Source organism: Mustela nivalis, assembly GCF_964662115.1.
Source record: "Mustela nivalis genome assembly, chromosome: 9".
NCBI classification, from domain to species: Eukaryota; Metazoa; Chordata; class Mammalia; order Carnivora; family Mustelidae; genus Mustela; species Mustela nivalis.
In genome coordinates, this window is record NC_139028.1 from 31,765,542 (window position 1) to 31,790,110 (window position 24,569).

General features: G+C 39.7%; 1 protein-coding gene across 2 annotated transcripts in view; it reads right to left on the reverse strand.

Moving 5' to 3' along the window:
• The window catches only part of ARHGAP32 (Rho GTPase activating protein 32), a gene marked incomplete at its 5' end in the record, with an annotated part of 299,813 nt that extends 276,482 nt beyond the window's left edge, over window positions 1-23,331 (reverse strand). The window contains one exon of one of the 2 annotated variants that reach the window (XM_082683941.1): window positions 22,911-23,331. The remainder of the gene's footprint in view (window positions 1-22,910) is intronic. The other variant, XM_082683944.1, reaches the window with a different exon arrangement.
• Between the last annotated feature and the right edge of the window lie 1,238 nt (window positions 23,332-24,569).

The following is a 24,569-nucleotide window of genomic DNA, read 5'->3' on the forward strand; positions in this document are numbered from 1 at the left end:
AAATGAGAGCTCTCAAAGTTATAACGTTTACTAAAATAGAAAAGAACCTAAAGGAAAAATACAAATGCATTAATAATTTAAAATACAAGTAATTTTACCTTTATTTGTACATTTTAATAACTCTTAAGCATAAAAGTCATACATTTAATTGTTAAAACTGTCCACTTAGACCACCAATTTTTAAATAAATTCCTACTACTCACATGTGCTAACAGCAATCTCCAAAATCTATTCTAGCACAATAAAATACTGTTATTTTAGCTGAAAATCAAAAAATAATTTACACCCCCTGCCCCCGCCCCAGGGTGCCTGGGTGGCTCTGTCTATTAAGCATCTGCCTTTGACTCAGGTCATCATCTCAGTATCCTGGGATTGATCTCCACGTTGGGCTCCCTGGGAGCCTGCTTTATTCCTCTCCTCCCTGCTTGCATTCTATCTCTGTTGCTGTCTCTCTCTCTCATATATATAATACATAATATAATATTTATAACACAATGTCTCTCTCTCATATATATTTATTTTTATGTTTATGTTTATAAATAAATATATATCTTTATATATTATATTATATAAATTATTTATAATATTATAATTATGATATATAAATATATTTAATAATTATATAAATTAATATGATATATAAATAGTTATTTGTTTGTTTGTTTATTTATAAAATCTTTAAAAATAATAATTACAATTACCCCCCCAAAAAAGTTATCCAATAAGTAATCACAAAAGGAATTGCATGAACATCTTTGAAAAAAATTTTTCTAGCAGCAGAGCTGAGAACTAACTACCCGGACACAAACTAAGGAAAGATGCTGAAAGGACTTGGCTGATACCAAGATAAGAGAACATCCTCCACACAGAAATCTTTCCATGATTGTTTCTAACTAAGGCAAATGCTTTCAGAAGGTTGGTCATACTACTTTAAATTTACTGAGCCCCCACTACTGTACTAAACATGATTCTCCCCAGAGAAAACAGATCCAATCTCAGATTTTTTATTTTCATGAGCACAAAATACAAAGGAAGACAGTTGAAAGAGGAAAAAAGAATAAATCACGCAGCAAAGATTAGAGGAATACGGAAATATTGTTAAAATTTAGTACAAGGTAGCTCTGAAATGAGCTAAACAGAAGAAAAGGCTTTAAAGAAAAAGTCATTCCAGATTTTGTATAAAATTAACTCAGAAACATTTCTAAACTGCTAGCACCTTTATAGGCTTACTTAACCAAGAGTTTCTTTTTCTACTTCTAAAGTCCATAACCCTGAAACACTAAGAATATTATATTTTTCATATCATAATCTAGCTAAGTCTAATCTGAAAATTTTTCTGAAACTTTTCTCCTGCTTCAGAGCATCCCCCTCTAACAGAACAATACAAGCTACATGAATTTATTAGTTCCACATGCTAAAACCAGATCCTCTATTTAAGAAAAAGCCAGTAAAAAACAAACTCTCCTATTCTAAGCAAGCAGGGATGAGGAATTCACCAAATAGTTTTCAGGACATACACTTAAGCAAATAAATGTATGAAAAGTACTTCCTACCAGGAGCAAATTGTTGATAAAGCAATTTGTTCTAGTAATCAAAGTAATTTGGACTTTGAACATCTCACGAAATAATTTCTACAGTATTAATGGTGCAGCAAAAAAAAAAAAAAAAAAAAGGCAAACTAAATACAGTTGACTCCTGAACACCATAAGGGTTGTGCTGACTCCCCCACAGTTGAAAATCTACATATGACCTTTGATTCCCCAAAAACCTAATTCTACTGTTGCCCAAAAGCCTTACCTATAACATAAATAGTTGATTAACACATACTGTGTATGCCATATGTATCACATACTGTATTCTTATACTAAAGTAAGCTAAAGAAAAGAAAGTATTATTAAGAAAACCAAAAGGGAGAAAAAATATATTCACAGTACTGTGGGTATTTTTAGCGGACAAAATCTGCATAGATGTAGGCCAGGCAGGCAGTAGCAACAGCAAGATGCTGTGAGGAGATGTTCTGCAGTCTGGAGGCCCTGGTCAGTGACAGACAACTGGTGTGTTTGCTGGCAGCAATGACATGCTGGAGGCAAGGAGACATGCCTGGAGGTATACCACCGGCCTGAGCCCAGCTGCAGCTCCAGCCACACTTGAGGGGCAGGGACAAGGGGGACATGTGCTCCCTGCACACTCCTTGCACACCCCTGCTCTCTGGTCACCTCCTTCCACTTCAGCCCACCCCCTGCCTGCCAGCCCGGGGTGCTCCACCCAGCTGCCCTGTTAGCACATGGGGAGATCTACAACCCTGCCCGGTGCGGGTCCTGGGAACCGCTAGGGCCTCGGAGAGCCTCTCAGTGTACTCAAGTCAGTCACCTTCAATTCCATCCTGTAGTGACGGGCGTGCGGAGCTGTAAATAAATGCCTGGTGGCTTTGGCTATCAACTCCTTAAAAAAATTCCATGTCTAACTGGACCTGTGCAGTTCAAACCTATGTTGCTCAAGGGTCAACTATATATTAGCATCATATTTATCATGAAATTAATATGCTACTAGGAAAAATATATGCAAATTCCTTTTACTATTATTGTTGGAAGAAAAAATATTCAGTCTGATGATTTTTATAACTAACTGTATCAGCATGATAAATGAAGATAGAGCTTTATATAAATGGAGAAATAATATCTGCCCCTCATACACAATTAGGAGAAAATAAGAAAATTGGGCAAGATGTTCATAAGCAATACTTATTTATGAAACAATAAATCAGGCATGCCAGACATAAACTATAATAGAATTAAAATATAACTCTTGAGTTTTGAATTTTTCAACTTCTAAAAAGTTAGTACTAAAACAATTCTAGCACTCATGTTATTTTTTTTAATTTCTGACAATATAAAGAACATAAAGAAAAACCCTGCTTTATTCCTTATATACTTCTAATATATAGATTAGTAAATATCTACTAAATTAATATTATTAGTTTAAGCCAACTTATAAATAAAGAGCTGTTAAAACTAGCTAATACTGTTTTAAAATTATTTCAAAATATGGCTTTATACACTTCAATAAGTTTTTTAAATGTTAGCTCAGAATGTATCCCAAGAGAAAATAGTTGAACACACATGTGAAAACCTACTTGTTTTCCCAAATGAGTCAACAATGAAGTCAATATTACTGTACAATAAAGAAACATACCAAGAAAGAAAATACAGGGAGCCTGGACGGCTGAGTCAGTTAAGTGTCTGCCTTGGGCTCAGGTCATGATCCCCTGGGATCAAGTCCCTTATCAGGCTCCCTGCTCAGCAGAGAGCCTGCTTCTCCCTCTGCCCCTCACCTGGCTTGTGCTCTCCCCCTCTCTCGCTTTCTCTCTCAAATAAATTAAGAAAGAAAGAAATAGAGGGAGGGAGGGAGGGAAAGAAAATATAAATATATTACATACTAAGTATACTTCTTTTTTCCTAAAAAAAAGAAATAGCATTTTCAAAAAATCTGATTCAAAAATGAGCAGAAGACCTGAAGAGACATTTTTCCAGAGAAGCCCTACAAACAGAAAACAGGTACACAAAAACATGTTCAACATCACTCAGCATCAGGCGAATTCAAATCCAAACCACAGTGAGACAGCAGCTCACATCTATTAGAATGGCTGTCACCGAACAGGGAACCCTTGGGCACTGTTGGTGGGAACATTATTTGACACAGTCACTATGGCACACAGTACAATTATTTCTCAGAAAATTCAAATTAAAACTACCTTATGATCTAACAATCTCCACTTCTGGATACATACCCTAAGGAAATGAAACCGCTACCTCACATTCATGTTCACTGTAGCATTATTCACAGGAGCTGAAACATAGAAAGAAACTAAGTATTCATCCACAGATGAATGGATAACGAAAATGTGGTATATACATACATACATACACATACACAAACACATACACACACACACACTGGAATACCAGACATAAAAAAGAAAGGAACTCCAGGGTGCCCAGGTGACACAGTTGGTTGAACATCCGACCCTTGATTTTGGCTCTAGTAGTGATCTTGGGGTCATGGGATTGAGTGCTCCCCCCCCATCAGGCTCTGCACAGAATCTACTTGAAATTCTCTCTCACTCTCCCTCTGCCCCTCCCCTCTCACTTGCTCACATGCTCTCGCTCTCTTTCAAATAAGTCTTTAAAAAATCATAAAGGAAATCAAATAAATCCTTTAAGCTTTCTTCCTTTTTAAACACTCTTATACCATATCCTGAATAGGAGTCAATATCTCTTATTGTTGCTAAACCTAAAGTATCAGCCAGCTACACCAATTTTCAAGCATCCTGGGCTCTGCAAAATTACTTAATGTCAATACACAGTAATTAGGTAATAATTACAGCTTTAAAAAATAGTCCATGTTATTATAAATATGGTAAATTTGTAGGAGACACTCCATTAGGAAAAATAACCTTTTATGTCAGAATGATTTGTTTCTTGAACAACTTACTTTATCTAAGAATGCTTAAGCCCAAAAATACTATCTGCCAAAATTAACAAATGCTGCTGACATACTTATCGCAAAGAATAAAATTCTTACAACTACAAAAATTCTGATACCTTTATCAATGTCAGTATCTTAAAATACATGATGTGAACTTAAGTTTAAACCACTGTAGGTCACACAGAAAAATGACTAAGTAGAGAAATGAAAAAAATCATTCTGGGCCAGGTTGTTAGGCTTTCAATTAGCCTCACATTTTAGCACTAAAGAAGTCAAGAGTTTCTCATATTTAACACTCTAATTCTGCATAAAGAAAAATGGTTCTCTGTAATCACAAGCTGAACCTCAAAGATATCTAAATAAGCTACTGGTTTTCACACTGACATCGGTGGGAAAGCATCAGGTGTTCTGCAAACATCTGATCTGAAGGTGTTCCTGTAGGTACATGATTACCTGTTTTTAAAACTATAACAGGCACAAATTTTTAAAACCATAACACACACATTTTCAACACACTACAAAACAGAAATGCATGAACTTGTGTTAACATTCATTAGCAAAAATGAGTAAATATACATTTATTTTACAGATGAACATATATATTTAAAAAATACTAATCATCAGTAGAAACACTGGAGGTCACCTAAGATTTTGCTTGGGGAAAATAGGGGTTTTGTTGCTAAGAGTTTGAAAATTACCAATTTAGTACAAAGAGGTGGCAACCCATCAGAACTGGGGTGCAAAGTTCCTGACACTTAACATCCTGGAAAAAGACTACCACAAGAAAAGAACTCAGAACCCTAAAAAACTTCTTTCCTCTTACTGTACCAAATACAGATTATTTTGAGGTTAATTATTTTTTTAAGTGTTAATACTCTAGTCACACCTCAATGTCAATCACCCCATCTACAAAATCAGAATAAGTACTGACATATATAGTCAAACGATCTTCAACAAGGGTACCAAGGCCATTCAGTTGGGAAAGAACTGTCTTTTCAACAATGGTATTGCGAAAACTGGATACCCATATGCAAAAAAATGAAACTGGACCCATACCTTACGCTATCCAGAAAAATTAACTCAAATAGGATCAAAGGTCCAAACAAAAGCACTGATATTATAAAACACTTAGAAGAAAACATAAGGAAAAAAATTTCATGTCATTGACTCGTCAATGACTTCCCGGGTCGGACACCAACAGAACAGGCAACACAAAACAAAATAGATAAGCTGGACTTCATCAAAATTAAAAACTGTTGTGCATCAAAAGACTCTATTAACAAGAATGAAAAGGCAACCCACAGGAACAGTATAAAATATCTGAAATCATATATGTTAAGAGACTGATACCCAGAATACACAAAAAACTCCCAACAACTCAACAACAACAACAACAAAAAACCCAATTAAAAAGTAGGCAAAGGACTTGAATAGATATTTCCCCAAAGATGATATTCAAATAGGCACAAGCACATAAAAAATGCTCAATATCACTATCATTAGGCATATGCAAATCAAAACCACCATCAGATATCGCTTCGCATCCAGTAGGATGGCTACAAGCATAGAGATTAAAAAATAAAATAATAGAAAATAACAAGGTTGATGAAGATATGGGAAAAATTGGAAAAAACTGGAACCTCTGTGTACTGCTGATGGGAATGCAAAATGGCAAAGCTGTTGTGGAAAACAGGATAGCTGTATGGCAGTTCCTCAAAAAATTAAAAACAATTACCATATGAACCAGCACTTCTACTTCTGGGTATATATCTAAAAGAACTGAAAGTAGTTATCTCAAGATATTTTCAATTCGTGCTCACAGAGCACTATTCACAATAACCAAGAGGTGGAAGCAACCCAAGTATCCCTCAATGAATGAATGGATAAACAAAATGTGGTAGGTACATACAATGTAATATTATTCAGCCTTAAAAAGAAAGGAAATCTTGTCACATGGTACAACACAGATGAACCTTGAAGACATTATGCTAAGGGAAGTAAGTCAACCATGAAAAGAAAAACACTGTACGATTCCATTTATATGAGACATCTAATGTAGTCAAATTCATAGAAACAGAAAGAATGGAGGTTACCAGGGGCTGTGGGGAGGGAGAAATGAGAAGTTGTTGTTTAATGGGTAGAGTGTTCATTTTGTAAGCTGTAAAAGCCCTGGAGATCTGTTTCACAGCAATGTAAATATACTTAACACTACTAAACTATACACCTAAAAATGGTTAAGATGGCAAATATTGTTATGTAAATTTTACTACAATAAAAAAAATTAGTATGAGTAACTACTTCATGGGGCAACTGTTATGATTAAGCTGACAATAGATGCAAGGGGCTTAAGAATAGTTCCCGGCATTTCAATAATAATTAATGTTGGCAGTTGATAATTTTATTTTTTTTAAAGATTTTATTTATTTATTTGACAGAGAGAGAACGATCACAAGTAGGCAGAGCAGCAGGCAGTGAGAGAGGGGGAAGCAAGCTCCCTGCTGAATAGAGAGTCCGATGCGGGGCTCGATCCCAGGACCCTGAGATCATGACCTGAGCTGAAGGCAGAGGCTTAACCCACTGAGCCACCCAAGCATCCCAGCAGTTGATAATTTTAATAAGACAGATATTTAGCACTTTATGAAGCCAAATCCTGAAGTGAGGATTATAAAGATTTCCTTGAAAAACAAGCCTGAGAATTTAGTAAGTATAGCAGGACTGTAATTCTTGTTGGTTAAGAGTGACACAACGAAACTTAAGTTTAAGGAGGTGAGTACAGCACTCTAGATCAAAGGATCACAAAATCTAAGTCTGGGAATGCTACAATGAAGAAATTCAGAAGGGCTACCATGACATTTTGGTGATACCTTGAAATTCAAGAACAAAAGAAAAGAGAGAGAACTTATATTAGAATGCTAAGCAACCATCCCTTCAAATCTGTGCTTTAACCAACAAATACAATACCTCATAGAAATTACCTTGGCTAGCAAGTTGATATGCAAAAGCCAAGCTTAGTTGCTTATGTTTCATAAGCTTTTTTTCCCCATCAAAAGTTCTAAGAAAAATATGCATTTAAACGTAAAAAGCTCAATCTTTGACATTCAAAAAGTCTGTAGGATTAGATCCCAGATTTTCCAGAAAAAAACACAGGACTGAAATGGATAAACATCATGCTCCCCTCTCACTGACCACCTGCTCCCAAGTAAGGAGGCAGACAAATTAAGAATATAGACTCTGGAGGCATAAGGACTATCACCATGATGGTCAGCTAAACATCAAAGCACCCACACATTCAAAGTAAAACCTTGACTACTTAAAACCCTTACAGCAGGGTTTTAATCTTAATCTCAGCACTATGGACACTTAGACCAGATAATTCCTAGGGGAATTAGGGAACATGCATGGGTAACATTCTGGGGAGCACCTGGCTGGCTCGGTCATACATGCAACTCTTGACCTCAGGGTTGTAAGTTCAAGCCCCACTTTGGATGAAGAAATTAATTTAAAAATAAAATCTTTTAAAAAAAGGAGAATATAAATCTGGAAAACATCTCTTTCCCAGCCTAAATTAAAACTTTAGAAGTCATTTCACAAAACTTAAAAGAGCACACTTAGGGGCGCCTGGGTGGCTCAGTGGGTTAAAGCCTCTGCCTTCGGCTCAGGTCATGATCCCAGGGTGCTGAGATCCAGCCCCACATCTGGCTCTCTGCTCAGCAGGGAGCCTGCTTCCCTTCCTCTCTCTGCCTGCCTCTCTATTTGTAATCTCTGTCAGCCAAATAAATAAATAAATCCTTTTTTTAAAAAAAGAAAAGAAGATCACACCTAGATTTGAATTGTAAATCAATCCACCATTTAGTTAGGTAACCTGAGCAAATGACCACATTTTTCCAAGGTTTAAATAAAATAGTATTTGTAAAGATCAATACAGAATGGACACTAAATAAAAAGAGTAATGAATTTAGCTTTAAGGGCTAGAACTTTTTATAACTGCTTTCTGAAAAAAAAATTTCTAAAATACATTGTACATTCTCCTGCCTTGATGTAATCTAACCTTTTATAAACAACTCAGAGGTAACCATTCTGAACAAACATAACTGCTGATCTGTGAGCAATGCAGAAGTTAAGGGCAGAACCCCTGCACAGTCAGATATAATTTCTGATTCCCAAAAAACTTAACTGCTAATGGCACTACTATTTTGACCAGACACCTTACCAATAACATGGTCAATTAATATATATATGTACTACATGCTGTATTCTTCCAATAAAGCTAGAGAAAAAATATTAAGAAAATAATAAGAAAAGTATATTTACAGTACATTACTGTATATGTTTTTAAAAATCTGCATATATGTGGACCTGTGCAGTTCAAACCGAGGTCATTCAAGAATTAAGTATAAATATGACAGTAATCTAGGGACAAGAGCTATCAAAATAAATAATACAGAGAATCAAGTTTCAAAATGATGCACCAATTAAGCAGTAAAAAAGGAAAAAAAAAAAGAAAAACGTTTTAATAGGAATTAAATGTAAAACAGTCTTTAGATTAAAAAAGTATCGACAAAGGCAGATGACATTATAGAAGTTGAGAAAGAAAAACTCTACCAAAATTGCCTTCATGCCCTAAATGAACCAGAAGTAATAGACTGTCCAAAAAAATACATGAAAGCCAATTTGGGTTAGTAGAAAGAATATACCAAAATAAGAGTCAGAAGAACGGAGTTCTAAGTTTCAACTGCCCTAGTTGACTGAGAATATGTAGCTACATTAAGCTACCTAACCTACATCTATATCCTCATTAATAAGAAGAGCACAAACCTACTTTGACATCTCCAACACTGTCAGGCAAACCAAATAATGTGATAAGAAATGCTATTAAGGTTTTATGCCAAACACTTTATACACAGTGATCGTACATCAATCTAGAGCAGGGTTTCCCAATCTTTTTCACTTACGACACATACAGAAAATGCTAATACTGGTACAGACACACTGAGGTAAATAAGCCAGGCTGTTGGCGGCCAGCAGTGATCAGCCCCGAAGCTCTTACCACTCTGTCTCTGACCATCCTCTCTCAGGACTCAGGAAATCAGTATGTCTGGCCCATCTGTAACACATTCAGAGCATTGTCTGGCACAATGGCTAAGCAGCTCTAATTAAAACAACATGTGTAATGCGGAGCACTGTAAGAGGGAATGCAACACTTTCCACAATAACCAGCTGTGGCAAACAGAATGAAGACCAAAGTCTGACTGTGCTAGAACAGTACTTCTGTGGATATAGGCAACTGGAACACCCATCCTGGGCCTGGAGTCCTGGGGGGTCATGCACTGACCTCCTACTGGCCACACACTTGACCAGCTGTTTTCAGGGCCTAAAAGTATACATAACTGCAGCTTACTTACCCCAGCCCTCCTCTTACCAAGGACCCCAGAACCTTTTACTTACAGGATTGCTCAAGGCTCTTCTCTGAATTGATCCTCCCAAGGGTAGATGATTCTACCATCAGTATTTACAGCCCTATGCCCAGGGGATAGTAAAAAAGTTGCTGTGTAGGGGCACCTGGCTGGCACAGTCAGGAAAGCATGCAACTCTTGATCTTGAGGTCATGAGTTTGAGCCCACATCAGATGTAGAGTTTACTAAAATAAATAAACTTAAAAAACAAAAAAGTTGCTGTGTGAAAGGTACGTGGGGACATGTGTCCCTCTATGTACAAGGACAAAGATCCTCATGCAAGGAACCTGGGGTGAGAAGGGGATGTCAGGTGGGAGGCTGATTCTTTGCACTACACTATGTTCTTCTGGCATGAAACAAAGAATCTGAGAATTCCCGCTCTGGCTCTGATTTTAGGTCATTATGAAGTTTTATTTATAAAGGTAGGCAATCAGTAAGCTTGATTTGTGACTTATACATTTTCAGACATATGGCATATGGACTTTAATTTGAATTCCTGCCCTGAGTCCCAAAAATGTTAGGGATGGGCCAGGAAAAGGATCTAAATCCCTTGTCATAGGAGGAAATTTTTAAAGAAAAAGAGTACATTTAGCATAAAAAGAGAAAAGGCTAGTGGCAAGATTTTAAAAACACCAGCCATTTTTCACATGATAGCTAAAAAGCTATCATGTGGAAAATACAGCAGATCTGTGTTGTATTGGAAGTGCAAGGGAGTACATTCTGCACTTTAATATAATGAGTAATTTTTAAACAATAAGAACTCTTTTTAAAAAGAGTTGGGCAGTCATGTAACTGAGTTACAGTTTGCAACATCAGGTGTTGCAAATACAGAAGAGGGCAGACAATTATCTTCCAAAGATAATGAAAAGGAATTCTGATTTTGGAGAAAGCTAAGACCACGAATTCCCCAGAAGCTGACATAATTGCAGTATTCAATGATCTATGTACACATAGCTTTACGAACATGCAGAGTTAACTGGTGTGAAACACAAGGCAAAATGAAAGCTTAACCTGAGATAACCTTTCATTCTTAAAAGGTTCCTGCTGTCAGCTTACTCTTGTCATATGCCTCCTCACAAAAATGGAGGTCAATTCCTCTATTCTACAATATTAACTACAAAATAAAGGCTAAAGCAGACTTACTTCAGGGATTTTTTTCCCCTATCCTCCAGAAAATCATAACCTTCCCTATTGTTCCCAGTTGGATCCTCTGATTTATCATTATCACTGAAAACCTTGTCCCCGGTTCTCATGATGGACTCAGGCCCCTCTGTTATCAAAAAACATTTAATTAAGTAAAAATGTTAGGGATACAGTATGTATCTAGCCAAGAGGCCCTGCTTCTCAAATACCTTTTGGAGAAGGGGATTATAAATTAAATGGACTATTCTGGCAGGGGATATTGATAATAAAGGAGGCTGGGCCTGTGTGGAGGCAGGCAGTATAGGAGAAATCTCTGTACCTTCCACTCAGTTTTGCTATGAACCTAAAACTGCTCTGAAAAATAAAGTCCACTAATGATGTACAACAGGCATTCTGCACCACCTTTTTTCTTTGTTGGTGGGGCTGTCCTGTCCACTCTAGGATGTTCCACAGCATCCTTGGCCTCTACCCACTAGATGCCAGTAAAACACTGCCCCCACCACCTCACCCTAAGTCTGACAATCACAAATGTCTCCAGACACTACCAAATGTCCCCTAAGGGCAAAATCCTCCCCAGTTGTGAACCACTTGTACAGGGTTTCATAAACTCCATGATAGAGGTTTTGTTTCCATGATAAAATTTTCAGCTTTAGTTTTAGTGTTAGGTGTATTAGAAAGTCAGTTAAGGAGGTGATATGATCAGATTCACACTTAACATTACTTCAGCCTCCTGTGTATGAGGTAGTGAGTAGGACAGAAACAAAAGAAGAGGCAGAGAAGTCTGCTGCCATTTTCCAGAGGAGAAAGGCTACTGCCTCGGTTTCTAACAGGGAAAAAACTGAGATGTAGGCAGATCTAGTACTCTCAGGGTAGAGTTGCCAGGTCTTAACATGAGATGAGAAGAGAAAAAATGGAGGATGACTCCATGGGCCTACACTACTAGGCAGATGGTGGTACCCCTTCTTGAGATACCAAAGACTTGGGAGAGGTGGTGAGAGGAGTAAATGAAAAAATAATGCATAGTTCAGCCTGCTGTGTTCATGTTACATTCGAGTACCTATTAGATATCCAAGTGGAAGAATGGAGTTAGAGGAACTTTGAGCTCAAGAGAAGAAAAATCAGTACTAGAGATGGGAATTTGAGCCTCATCACCATATAAGCAGTATCTGAAACCATGAAAATGGGTAAAATCACCTGAGGAGAGCCCAGGGACACTCCAAATGTTCGGGAGGCAGTAGAGGACAGAGATAAGTTGGCATAAAGACACAAAGAATGGGTAGCAAGGAAGTCAGAGGAAGTTAACTGACCAATGTGAAATGTCGGTGAGAGGTCAGTAATATGTAGACACTGAATCAACTCATCACTGGCTTTGGCAACACAGGTCACTGAAGCCTTGATTAAAAACAATTTCATATGAACAATTATATGGGAACAAACTAAACAAACAACTTAGAAGAAATGGGAAAATTCTTGGAAACATATAGCTTACCAAGCCTGAATAAGAAAATCCGAACAGACCAATTAATAGTAAGGAGACTGAATCAAAAATCTCCTGACAAAGAAAGGTCCAGGAGCAAAAGACTTCACTGGTGCATTTTACCAAATATTTAAAGAAGAATTAACACCAATCCTTTTCAAACTCTCCTAAAGAACTGAAGAGAAGGGAACACTCCTAAACTCACTTTACAAGGTCAGTACTATCCTGATACCAAAACCAGAAAAGGACACTAGTAGAAAACTACAGGCCAATATCCCTAGATGAATATAGATGCAAAAATTCTTAATATAATTCCAGCAAACTGAATTCAGAATCACATTAAAAGGATCATTCATGATGATGAAGTGAGATTTATCCCTGGGATGCAAAGATGGTTCAACATACACAAATCAATCAATGAGATAAATCATGTTTAAAAAAAAAAATGAAAAAAAAAAAGAATATGACCATCTTATTAAACACAGAAAAAAAGTGACAAAATTCAACATCCATTCATGATTAAAAAAAAAAAAAACCCTCTTAAGATATTAGGCACAGAAGGAGCATACCTCAACATAATAAAGGCTATATATGACTAGCCCACAGTTAACTCACACTCAATGGTGAAAGGATGAAAGCTTTTTCTCTAAGATCAGGAACAAGAGGTGTCCACTCTCACCACTCCTTTTCAACACATTACTACCAGAAGTACTAATTCGAGCAATCAGCCAAAAAAAAAAAAGGAAAGAAAGAAAGAAAACAAGGTATCAGAGTTAGAAAAGAAGAAGTAAATTTGTCATTACCTGCAGATGACATGATTTTATATTTAGAAAACCTTAAAGACTTAGTCAAAAACTATGAGATCTAATCAATGAATTCAGTAAAGCAGCAGGGTACAAAGTCATTATACAAAAATCAGTGTGTTTCTATACACTAACAAAAATCTCTGACAAAGAAATAAATCAATTCCACTTACAATAACATCAAAAACAACAAAATATTTACACATAAATTTAATAAGAAGGTGAAAGATCTCTACATTGAAAACTTACAAGACATTGATGAAAGAAATTAAAGACACAAATAAAGGGGAAGTTAGCCCATGTCCATGGACTGGAAGAATTAAGGCTGTTAAAATATCAATACTTCCAAAAGCCATTTTTAGATTCAATTCAATCCTTATCAAGATTCCAAAGGCATGTTTTACAGTAGTAGACAAAACACTCCTGAAATCTATACAAAACCACAAAAGATCCCAAATAGCCAAAGAAATCCTACAAAAGAAGAATAAAAAAGGAGGCCTCACAATTCCTGATTTCAAGCTATACTATAAAGCTATAGTCACCATGGTCATCTAAAGCACAAGCAACAAAATAAAAAATAAACAATTGGGACTACAACAAAATAAAGCCTCTGCACAGCAAAAGAAGCCATCAAAGTGAAGACAATGTACAGAATGGAAAAATGTATTTACAAACCACATATCTAAAAAGGAGATAAGACCCAAAACATACAAAGAGCTCCTACAACTCAATAGCAAATAAATAAATAAATAACCAACCCAGTTAAAAAATGGGCCAAGTCCCTGAACAGACATTTCTCCAAAGACGATATACAAAAAGGCCAACAAATACATGAACAGATGTTCAAAATCAGTAGTCATTAGGGAATACAAATTAAAACCACACACACATGAGATCTCACCTCACACGTGTTCAAACAGCCATCACCAAAAAGACAAGAGATAACAAATGCTGGCATAGGTGTGGAGAAAAGACAATCCTTGTGTACTCTTGGGACTAATGGTACAGCCATTATGAAAACCAGTATGGAGGATCCTCAAAAAAATAAAAATAGTACTCCCATATGCTGCATCATATGATCCAGCAATTCCACTTCTGGGAACAGATCCAAAGGTAACAAAAACACTGACTGGAAAAGATATCTGTACCCCCACATTCACTGCAGCATTATTAGCTAAGACATGGAAACAAGTATAAGTGTCCATCAGTAGATGAATGGATAAAAAAAGCTGTGATAGGGGTGCCTGGGTGGCTCAGTGGGTTAAGCCGCTGCCTTCGGCTCAGGTCATGATCTCAGGGTCCTGGGATCGAGCCCCGCATCGGGCTCTCTGCTCAGCAGGGAGCCTGCTTCCTCCTCTCTCTCTCTGCCTACTTGTGATCTCTCTCTGTCAAATAAATAAATAAAATCTTTAAAAAAAAAAAAAAAAAAAAAAAAAAAAAAAAAAAAAGCTGTGATATATACACAATGCAGTATTATTCACCCATTAAACAACAAGAAGAAAATCTCCCAGTGGCAACAACATGGATGGACCTTGAAGGCATTATGCTAAGTGAAATAAGTCAGACAGAGAAAGACAAATACTCTATGATCTCACTTACATGCAAAAATCTTAGAAAAATTAGATTATATTTAAAAACCCCAAACTCACAGAAAAAGAGATTTTTGTTCACCAGAGGTGGGAATGGGGAGAAGGGGAAATTGGAGGAAGGTGGTCCAAAGGTATTAACTTCCAGTTATAAGATAAACAGGTACTAGGGATATCATGTACAACCTGATGAAGTTAGCTAATACTGCTGTAGGATATACAGGAAAGGTGTTAAGACAGCAATTCCTAAGAATTCTCATTACAAGAAGAAGTTTTGTTATTTTCTTTTTATTATAACTGTAAGGGAAGATGAATGTTAGCTGAATCTCTTATGGCAATCATTTCACAGCATACATAAATCAAAACATCATGCTATATGTTTAAGCTTAAACTTATATAGTGATGTCAATTATTTCTCAATAAAACTGGGGGAAAAAACAATTTCAGTAGCATACTGGAACAAGAGCTCAAACGAATCAGGCTAAAGAAGAGAAGAATGATGAGGAAGAGGACATGGACATATAAACAACTGTTACTGCAAAAGGACCAAAGAAATTGGTCAACAGCTAAAGGAAATCATAAGGTAAAGGAAAGGTAGTATAAGAGAAATTATTCATTCAGTTAATATATTAGTTGTTCAAACAAGATAGAATTTTATTCCTCTCACTTAACCATCTGAAGATAAATGACCAGTTAATTGCTAGCAGGTGACTAAGCTCCATAAGACCATCCAAGGATCCTTCTCCCACTAAAATGCTGCTCTCACCTGTAAGGTTAAATAATACGCACCAGCACTAACTATACCATCCTCAGCCAAAGGGGGAGAAAAGGAACAGAAAGCAACAGCTTCTTTTCTAAAGCCATGACCCAGATCACACACATTACTTCTGGTCATATCCATTTAGCCGAAATTTCATCACATGGTCACACGTAGCTGTAAGGGAAGGTCGCGAAAATGTAGTCTAGTTGGGTGGCCGTGTGCCCAGATAAACCCTGAGGGTCCTATTACTAAAAGGAAGGTGCAGAAAATGTCACTTGGTGAATGATTAACCATCACTGCTCCAAGTAATATAAGGCATGTCAGTGTAAAAAAAAAGAGGTGATCCAATAAGAGAATAACTTACAAGAGAAAATAATGCAGAAGTGAAGACCTTAAGAAAGCAAAAATGATTGAGTTCCAAGACACAAATTTACTGCCTCAGAAGCAGGGACACTTGTGTCTTGCCACTTCTCAAATGCTTGACTTTTCATGAGAAAGGTTGTCCTCTGAATGCATTTCCAGGAAATTTAAGTAACCCTTTCCCAGCTTCTAGGAAATCAAGCTATTACACAGAATGAGTGTAAAAATCTGGCCTGAACTAAGCAGTTCAAATGGGTTGTCTCCTGAGAGCTGATTCAGAGAGCTGCTGCTCTGTCAGAGAAAATAGGAGGAAATTTCAGAGCTGAAGGGAGTCCACTAGGCTCATTTTACAAATGTTCAAGGCCACAAAGTATCCTTTCCCACAGTACACCACAAGTCCTCAAACTGCCACATCAAGGATCATCCCCCTGTCCTTTTGCCAACTCTTTTATAATATTCTTTTTCATAATAGAGTTATCTTCCCAATGAAATGATACTTCCTGAGAGTAGAGACTCAATACCACCTTTTTAAATATCTATTCTCCACTGCATCTAGTATGGTGCAAAATACACAGTACGTACTCAATGGATACTTTTCAGTTCATTGATAAAAAAAAGATCTGGTTTCCCTCATCTTACTGGAGCCAGCATTGTTACTGAATCTGGGAAGGCCATTGGATATAAAACAACTAGTTAGGACTGTGGGGTTCTCTCCATTCTACACACGAGGGAATTAAAACAATGAAGTCAAGATCAAGCCTTATCCAAGATTATTAAGACAGAACCCCAGATAATAGAGATTTTACTAATTAAAGATAGAGAAACAGCATACCTACTCTAGCATTCTTACCCAGAGTAGGGCACTTTTTTTTTTCTGATAGAGACAATGTAAACATACCATAACACTCATAATACATAAGTCCCACATGCTTTTGCTCTCAATGATTTCCATCTCCGCAACCTCCAATATTAATGTACATTATAATCCAAAGTATAAAATAAGGTAGTAAATGGATATATGACTGTAAGCCAAATAATAGGCTCTCTCTGAAAACCAGAATTCTACTTCCACTCTGAGCATTCTCGTTCATATGTTCGTTAGGAGAAATTAAACCTAACACCTCATTTCTCATTTCCTTTTAACCTGTCCTAAGATTGTTCTCCTTTTTCTACTAGAGAAGACCCCCTTGTCAAGGTATACTGTGAAACTATAAACATGCATTTTACCAAATCTCTACTTTTTACTTACTTGGGGGAATATTCACTCTCAAACTTCATCTCTCTAGATAATGTCTGGTTGGTTTCTTTGTTTTAACCTCAAGAGCAAATATTAATCTCCTCATGACACTGGGTCTTCTTTAGGTTTCTACTTTTTTTTTAGGTGCTACAATTAGAAGCCTGCACTTCAATTTTCCAGATACTGCTTCTCTATGGTTTTACCGGAGGGCCCTTCTGCTTCTACCCCCTGTTCTACCAAGGACAGTGCGGGAACATTAATGTTCTCCCTTATCTCCCTTGGATCATCCAACTGCACTTAAGCATCATCTGAGGCAGAAACTTCTCCATTTGCAGGAATGCAAGAGCTACAATGACCCCAATTCTGTTCTGTTTAACTCCGTTAGAACAATGACCTTTATTTGCTCACTCTTAATTTGGTATTCATGTTAAATAAACCAGCACTTGAAGATGAGAAGTACATCCAATTTCTCAGTTGTAAGATAATTTAAACCAAATACTTCAAAAAGCAGCTTAGTATCAAAGCCTCTAGAAAATATACTAGGTCCACCTTTAGGAAAAAATATTGTTTTATTATTTCAACTCTGAAGATGTTACAAAGATGCTAATGCAAATCATAAGGGAAATTCAGAGTGTCATATACATGCAAGGAAAGTTATCTAACACGCTGGCCTCATTAAAATAGGTTTTTCTCAGATATCTTTCTGAAGAAAAAAAAGGGAGTAAAAAAAATACCAGTTCCAAATTAGAAATGGTATTTAAATTGTGTGCAAACATAGAACAGTAACAGGGAATGGTTAAGAACCAGGATCTCCAAAAAATAGAGCAGAATTTTCTTTTCAATCACTTTAACCATCTAAATAAGCAAGTGATTAATAAAAATATAGTATAATTTATGGGAAATTTCTCAAATTATTCCAATTATCAGTTGCTAACTAATAGTTTCAGTAAGGAGAAAATTCAGTAACAAGTAGAATACCACTCAAGAAAACAACTCTGTAATATAGGGGCAAAGGCGACCTACAATATTTTAGGCATAATTAATCATCAACATTATTATCATCATCTATGACTCACTGAGTGCTTACTATATGCTTATATTGTGTTAAGTATTGACAAGTATCATTTAATCATCACTACAAATTCTAAAACAGATTCTACCATTACTCAATCAAGAAGGTACCTCAGACACCAAGATGTTAATTAGTTTGTCCAAAGTTTGTAAATACCACAGCTGGCAGACAAACCTAAGTCTCTGTGGCTCCAAAGCAGAAATGAGCACACTTACAGGGGTCCTAACCCCTGTAATGCTCTGATAGGAAATAAGGCTTGTGCTAGTAAAGCAAAAGATTTTAAGTCCTAAATCAGAGGTTGGCAAACTTTTTCTACAAAAGGCCAGATCATAAATATTTCAGGCTTGGCAGGCCACAATGTCTCTGTGGCAAGAACTCTTGCTGTTGTATAGCTGATTTAGCCACAGACAATACACAAACAAGCATGCATAATTGTGTTCCAGTCAAACTTCACTTATGGACACAGATATATGAATCTCATACAACTTATACATGCTATGAAATGTTCTTCTTTGATTTTTTTCCATTTAAAATTTTTAAATCACAGGTACTCAATAAATATTCGTTAACAAAATAAATAAATAAAAGCTTTTAAATCATTCTTAGCTCTATGGCGCCTGCGTGGCTCAGTCAATTAAGCATCTGCCTTCAGCTCTGGTCATGATCCCGGGGTTCTGAAATCGAGTCCTACATCGGGTTCCATGCTCAGCGGGGAGTATGCCTCTCTCTCTACCCTTCCCCCCTGATCATGCTCTCTCACTCTCTCTCTCACTCTCTTTCTCTCAAATAAATAATTTTTTGTTTTTAAATCATTCTTAGTTCATAGGCCACACAAAAAACAAGCTATGGGGGGCACCTGGGTGGCTCAGTGGGTTAAAACCTCTGCCTTCAGCTCGGGTCATGATCCCAGGGTCCTGGGATCGAGCCCCACATCGGGCTCTCTGCTCTGTGGGGGGCCTGCCTCTGCCTACTTGTGATCTCTCTGTCAAATAAATAAATAAAATATTTAAAAAAAAAAAAAACAAGCTATGGGCTACATTTGGCCTACTGAGTGAATGCTGCCAACTTCTATACTAAATAATGCAGACAAATAAAAAAATACCTTTTTTCTAAACAGTTCTTTTCATAAATCCTAACTTGTATCCTCCTTTGACATTGTGGGTCTTTTTTTTTTTTTTTTTTTTAAGATTTACTTATTTATTTGTTTTAGAGAGACAAGTGTGCTAGCAGGAGTTGGGGGGGGGAGGGAGAAAGAGAAAAAATCCTCAAACAGACTCCCTGACGAGCCCAACAGAGGGCTCGATCCAGGACCCTGAGATCATGACCTGAGCCAAAATTAAAAGCCAGGCACCGGGGCACCTGGGTGGCTCAGTGGGTTAAGCCGCTGCCTTCGGCTCAGGTCATGATCTCAGGGTCCTGGGATCGAGTCCCGCATCGGACTCTCTGCTCCATGGGGAGCCTGCTTCCCTCTCTCTCTCTGCCTGCCTCTCCATCTACTTGTGATTTCTCTCTGTCAAATAAATAAAATCTTTAAAAAAAAAAAAAAAAAAGCCAGGCACCTAACCAACTGAGCCACCCAGGAGCCCCTCTTTTGGTATTTTGAAATGGTACTTTAAAGAAACTCACAAAGTCTCAATAAGTTTGACACCTGTCCCAGAATAGCCAAAAATTCCGAAGAATCCAAAACTACAGGAGGGTCTGGATGGCTCAGTTGGTTGAGTGTCTGCCTTCGGCTCAGGTCATGATACTAGGGTCCTGGGATTAAACCCTACATGAACAGGCTCTCTGTTGGGGTGGGGAGCCTGCTTCTCCCTCTCCCTCTACCTGCCACTCCCCCTGCTTGTGTGTGTGCTCTCTCTCACTCACTCTCCATCAAATAAATAAAATCCTAAAAAAAAAAAAAAAAAGAAGAAGAAGGAAAAAATCCAAAGCCATAGGTACTACATATGGATTTCCTGAGGAAAAAAAATCACAAAATCTTCCAAGTAGGAAAAAAAAAAAAAAATGGAAGAGGAAAAGATCTAACACATTCTCATCCCTATGTGCATTTTTAAAAATTGATGTTAAAATATTTTAAACAATTTTGTAATGCCATTAATACCTTACATATATAAAAAATTTTATAAAGCATTTTCACGTTCTTTCTCTCATCTCATCCTTCACAACTCTGTTAAGAAAGACAATGCAAGCCTTCTCATCTTCATTTTGTACATAAGGAAAATAAGCTCAGAAATGTAAATAAGTTGCCCAAAGAGGGAACCATGCCACACAGCTACTAAATGGCAAAACTGCAACCATGACCTGGTTTCAAATCCTCTTGTCTCTTAACTACTTCCATGGACATCACATTACAAGAGTTGTAACAGGTTACATCCTACAAACTCTCAAGAACATTAGCCATTATCTATATACAAAATTACACAATCTTTAAAATACAATATTTAGTTCATGTTTTCCATTTTTCTTCTGCTACCACAGTCTTCTGAAGAAAACAGGTGTTACTCCTTGACATTTGTTAAATGCATTTACAGTCAACAGTGGACCTATATATACTGTGCAGACAATACACTGTGGCCCAGCTTGGAAAGGAAAAACCCAGCTGAATAAGACATCTAAAGAGAAAACAAGAGAAAGAGAATGGGAGGTGGAGACGAATGTATTGCCATTAAAGTCATCCAGCTGATGACTGGAAAATGATGTGGGGGTTGGGAAAAGAAAATAAAAGAAACAGAACTACTGGAATTTAAACCAACATCAAAGACTCTAATGACAGTTGAACCTGCCTGGCTGCTTCCTAGTCACTCCTAGAAAACAAAACAGTTATATAACCAAGGAAGGTTCTTCCAACTAACATCTCCTCTCTGGCCCACTTACACTTTATCACCCACCTCAATGTGCACGACCATGCAGTAAACTGGGCCTCCACACCAGCTATGGCTGGACAAGTCTCTGTCCAAAGTGCTGCTTTATTCCATGAACTGCTATAAGGACTACAGTATGAAGATGACTGGTTTGAGCACAGTTCCAAACTCACACCATTCTAGAGACTTGTTCTATAAGGCATCGCCATATATCCAATTTTAGGAATGAAGTAGGCTCCAGATATTCCTGAAAATGGAAATCAGAACACCATAATCCCTCATCTTCACAAATAGCCCTATTTAAAAAGATTTATACCAATGAGTACTTGAAAAACTTTGACGTCATGTGGAAGCAGCAATTAAGCATCTATTTCCTTCACTCTCGAGTCCAAAGAGCAAATACCAAGATTCCGAGTTGGACTTCAAGTTAACCAATAAGAGAACATACATTAATGAATCATAACCATCAGTACCCAAAAATATTACAACTCTTATTACTGAATCAAGCTAGCACACTTTCTGGACTCTCATAACCACTGTACTCTAGTACCACATGCTTCTTCTTCCTCCAACAGAAATATGAATATAGACTATGTTTACAAAAGCAACCCGTGTATCAGAAGTTATTTCCATTCAGACTGACTTAAAAAGTCTAAATCTGTGCCAAATAAAACTCTGAAAGAATGGAAAATAAAAGAGATGCTGACAACAATTCGATGTGGCCCAGCTGCCAGTTATCCATGTAGCATCATGCAGTGCCCGAAGCACTTTAAAGCAGATTGCAATTCTGCACGCGAATCAAAATCATAATTATCCAAATTCTATTTCCTAAAAGATAACTATTAAACTGCATCCCAAGCATCCTGCTGTGAGTCCTCTCCCTCCACCTTCTTAAAGCTTCAGCAACAGAAGGTGAAGTTATCAAGGGTCCAGAAGTAGACTAAAGCTAAGAAATCAGGTTTGACTTTCTCTCCCTACCGTTTCTTGCGATCTGTTTGCGAAAATCTTTAACATAAATATTTACACAAGTCAACGAAATGAGAAAGGCACTATAGGGGGTGGCGGGTGAGTTCAGGGCTGGGGGGGGGGGGCACCAAAGTCTCTGGTACCGTCCAATATGCAACGGCAACTTCAGCCAATTAGAAAGATGAGAGGGAAAACTCCAAGGGAGTCCTGCGAGCAGAGACGGTTCGCCCGGCCAGCTCCACGCTCACCAGGGGGCGGGCACCGCGAGGTCGCCTGTGGGCAGCGGAGGGTAACGCTCGAGCGGCGGCTCCTCTGGGAGCGCCGGTGTCCCCAGAGCCCCCAATCGGCCATTCCCTGGGAGTCACGGCTCTTGCCTGACTTGAGCCTCAGGCGCGAAGCACTGCAGCAGGCCAGAAATCCGTCCGAATCCCTGGTCAATCCAGGCCGTGGGGAAACTGGAGATGCGAGCGCGGGAGGCGGTCCGCCCGGAGCGCGGTCCACCCGGGGAGGCTGGAGAAATGAGTCCGGCGGGGATGGGGGGGGGTGGTACGGGGGAAACCCGAGATGGTCTTCCAAGAACATTCGATCCGGAACCTTTACTTTAATAAGAATTTCTTCTAAAAAGGAAAGCAAGGCCCCCGCAGCCTTCCCTGCGGCGCCTGCCCACGTCACCGGAGCCCCCGGCCCTCCCGCGGCCCCCGCCTTACCGAGCCCCGCGGCCCCGCCGCGCCGCCGCGGCGTCGCTGCGACCCGCTCGCCGCTCCGTGTCTGCCCTCCGCGGGCGCCGGGCCCGACGCCCTCCTCCTCCTCGCCGCCGCCGCCGCCGCCGAGCACCGCCCGCGCCGCCGAGCCTAGCGCCTGGCCGCCGAGGGCAGCCGCGGGGGCTCGGCCGGGAGCCCCCCGCGCCAGCGCCTCATCCCGCCTCGCCGCCCCGTCAGGCTCGGGGGCGGGGACGCCGGGCTCCGGGCCGCGGCCTCAGAGTCCCCACCTCCGACACGCACCGCGCTCGCCCTCCCCCGGCGCAGTCGGCCCCGGGGACGCGGTCCTGCGGTGCCCGAGACCCCCACCCCGACGCCTTCGGGCCGCCCCCGCCCCGCTCGCCGGCGCGCGCCCTGCCGGAGCCCGCCGCCGGCCCAGCCTCCGCCTCCTCCGCTCCGCCTCCTCCTGCACCCGCGACGCCCGCAGCGGGGAGAAGAGGCGCGCCGCCGCGGCTGCGGGCACGAGCACGCGCGAGGAGGGCGGGCGGAGCGCGCGCGCGGCCGAGGGCGGCGGGGGCGCGCCCAGGCCTCGCCTGCTGTTGTCCCGGGAGCGCACGTGCATTGCGGGGAGGGGGGTTTGAGGTGGGGGGCAGCGAAGGGAGCGTGGCTAGTCTTCCCCGGGGGCGCGAGGGCCGGCGGGGAGCAGGAAGGGGGCTGAGATGCTTGCTGCCCTGGGGATTCGGGCGTAGTCTGTTGCCTGGGCTCCTGCATTGTGCTGCGGTGCGAAAATAAAAAACCTGCCGCAGCAGCAGGAACACCAGGAAGAGACATCCTCCGAGACTACGGCAGTGGCTCCTCTCCACCCCCAACTGACCCCAGAATACTGTCACCGCGCGGGGGAGGAGAGGGGGCGTTGCCTCAAGTCAGGAAGATCCTCGCCGCTCCAGCTCTGGCGCATTTGCTCTAAAACCAGCTCGCATCGGTTATTATGGGGAATCGGAGGCCCGAAAGTTCCTTCAGTTGGTTTCTTCAGAGTTATGGACCAGAAGATTGGAAGTGACATGTCAGGGGAGAGGAAGGACAAGCAAGGGTGAGAGAGTAGCAACCCCGGAGGTGCATGGCTAGACTGAAAAGCGGTTTTGGAGAAAGTGAAGGAGCTCGCAGGGAAGCCCCTGCCTGTGGACGGCCCTGCTCTTGGTTTCCGCCCCCCACACCCCAAATTCCTTTTGTTCAGCCTCCAGAGACTGAGTAGAACATGCACCTGCAATAACCATCTGTGTAACAGAATATATCTTGACATTCTGCCGTTCTATTTTCGTTGTTTTCTTTTATATATGTACCTTTCACTTCTGATTCATTTAGTATCTAAATGTTGGGGGGGGGGGGCGGTAAGCCTACATAATTTAACTCTTAGTCTTCAGACCTACAGATGCCAGATACCGCATCGTCTAATGTCACTGCAGTGATATGGGTCCACTCAGCATTCAGTCATTTCAGTGAGTGTCATTGAATATAAAACGTGGCCTTGACCGCAATTAGCAGAATTCCAAGGGCATGTCCATGAAACAAGATTTCTACACATCCTGGGGAGAAATTAGGGAGTGAACAGGCTGAATAATCCCACTCTTGCCAGTTTCAGTGTAACCAAAGTTTCCCTTAGGGGCGCCT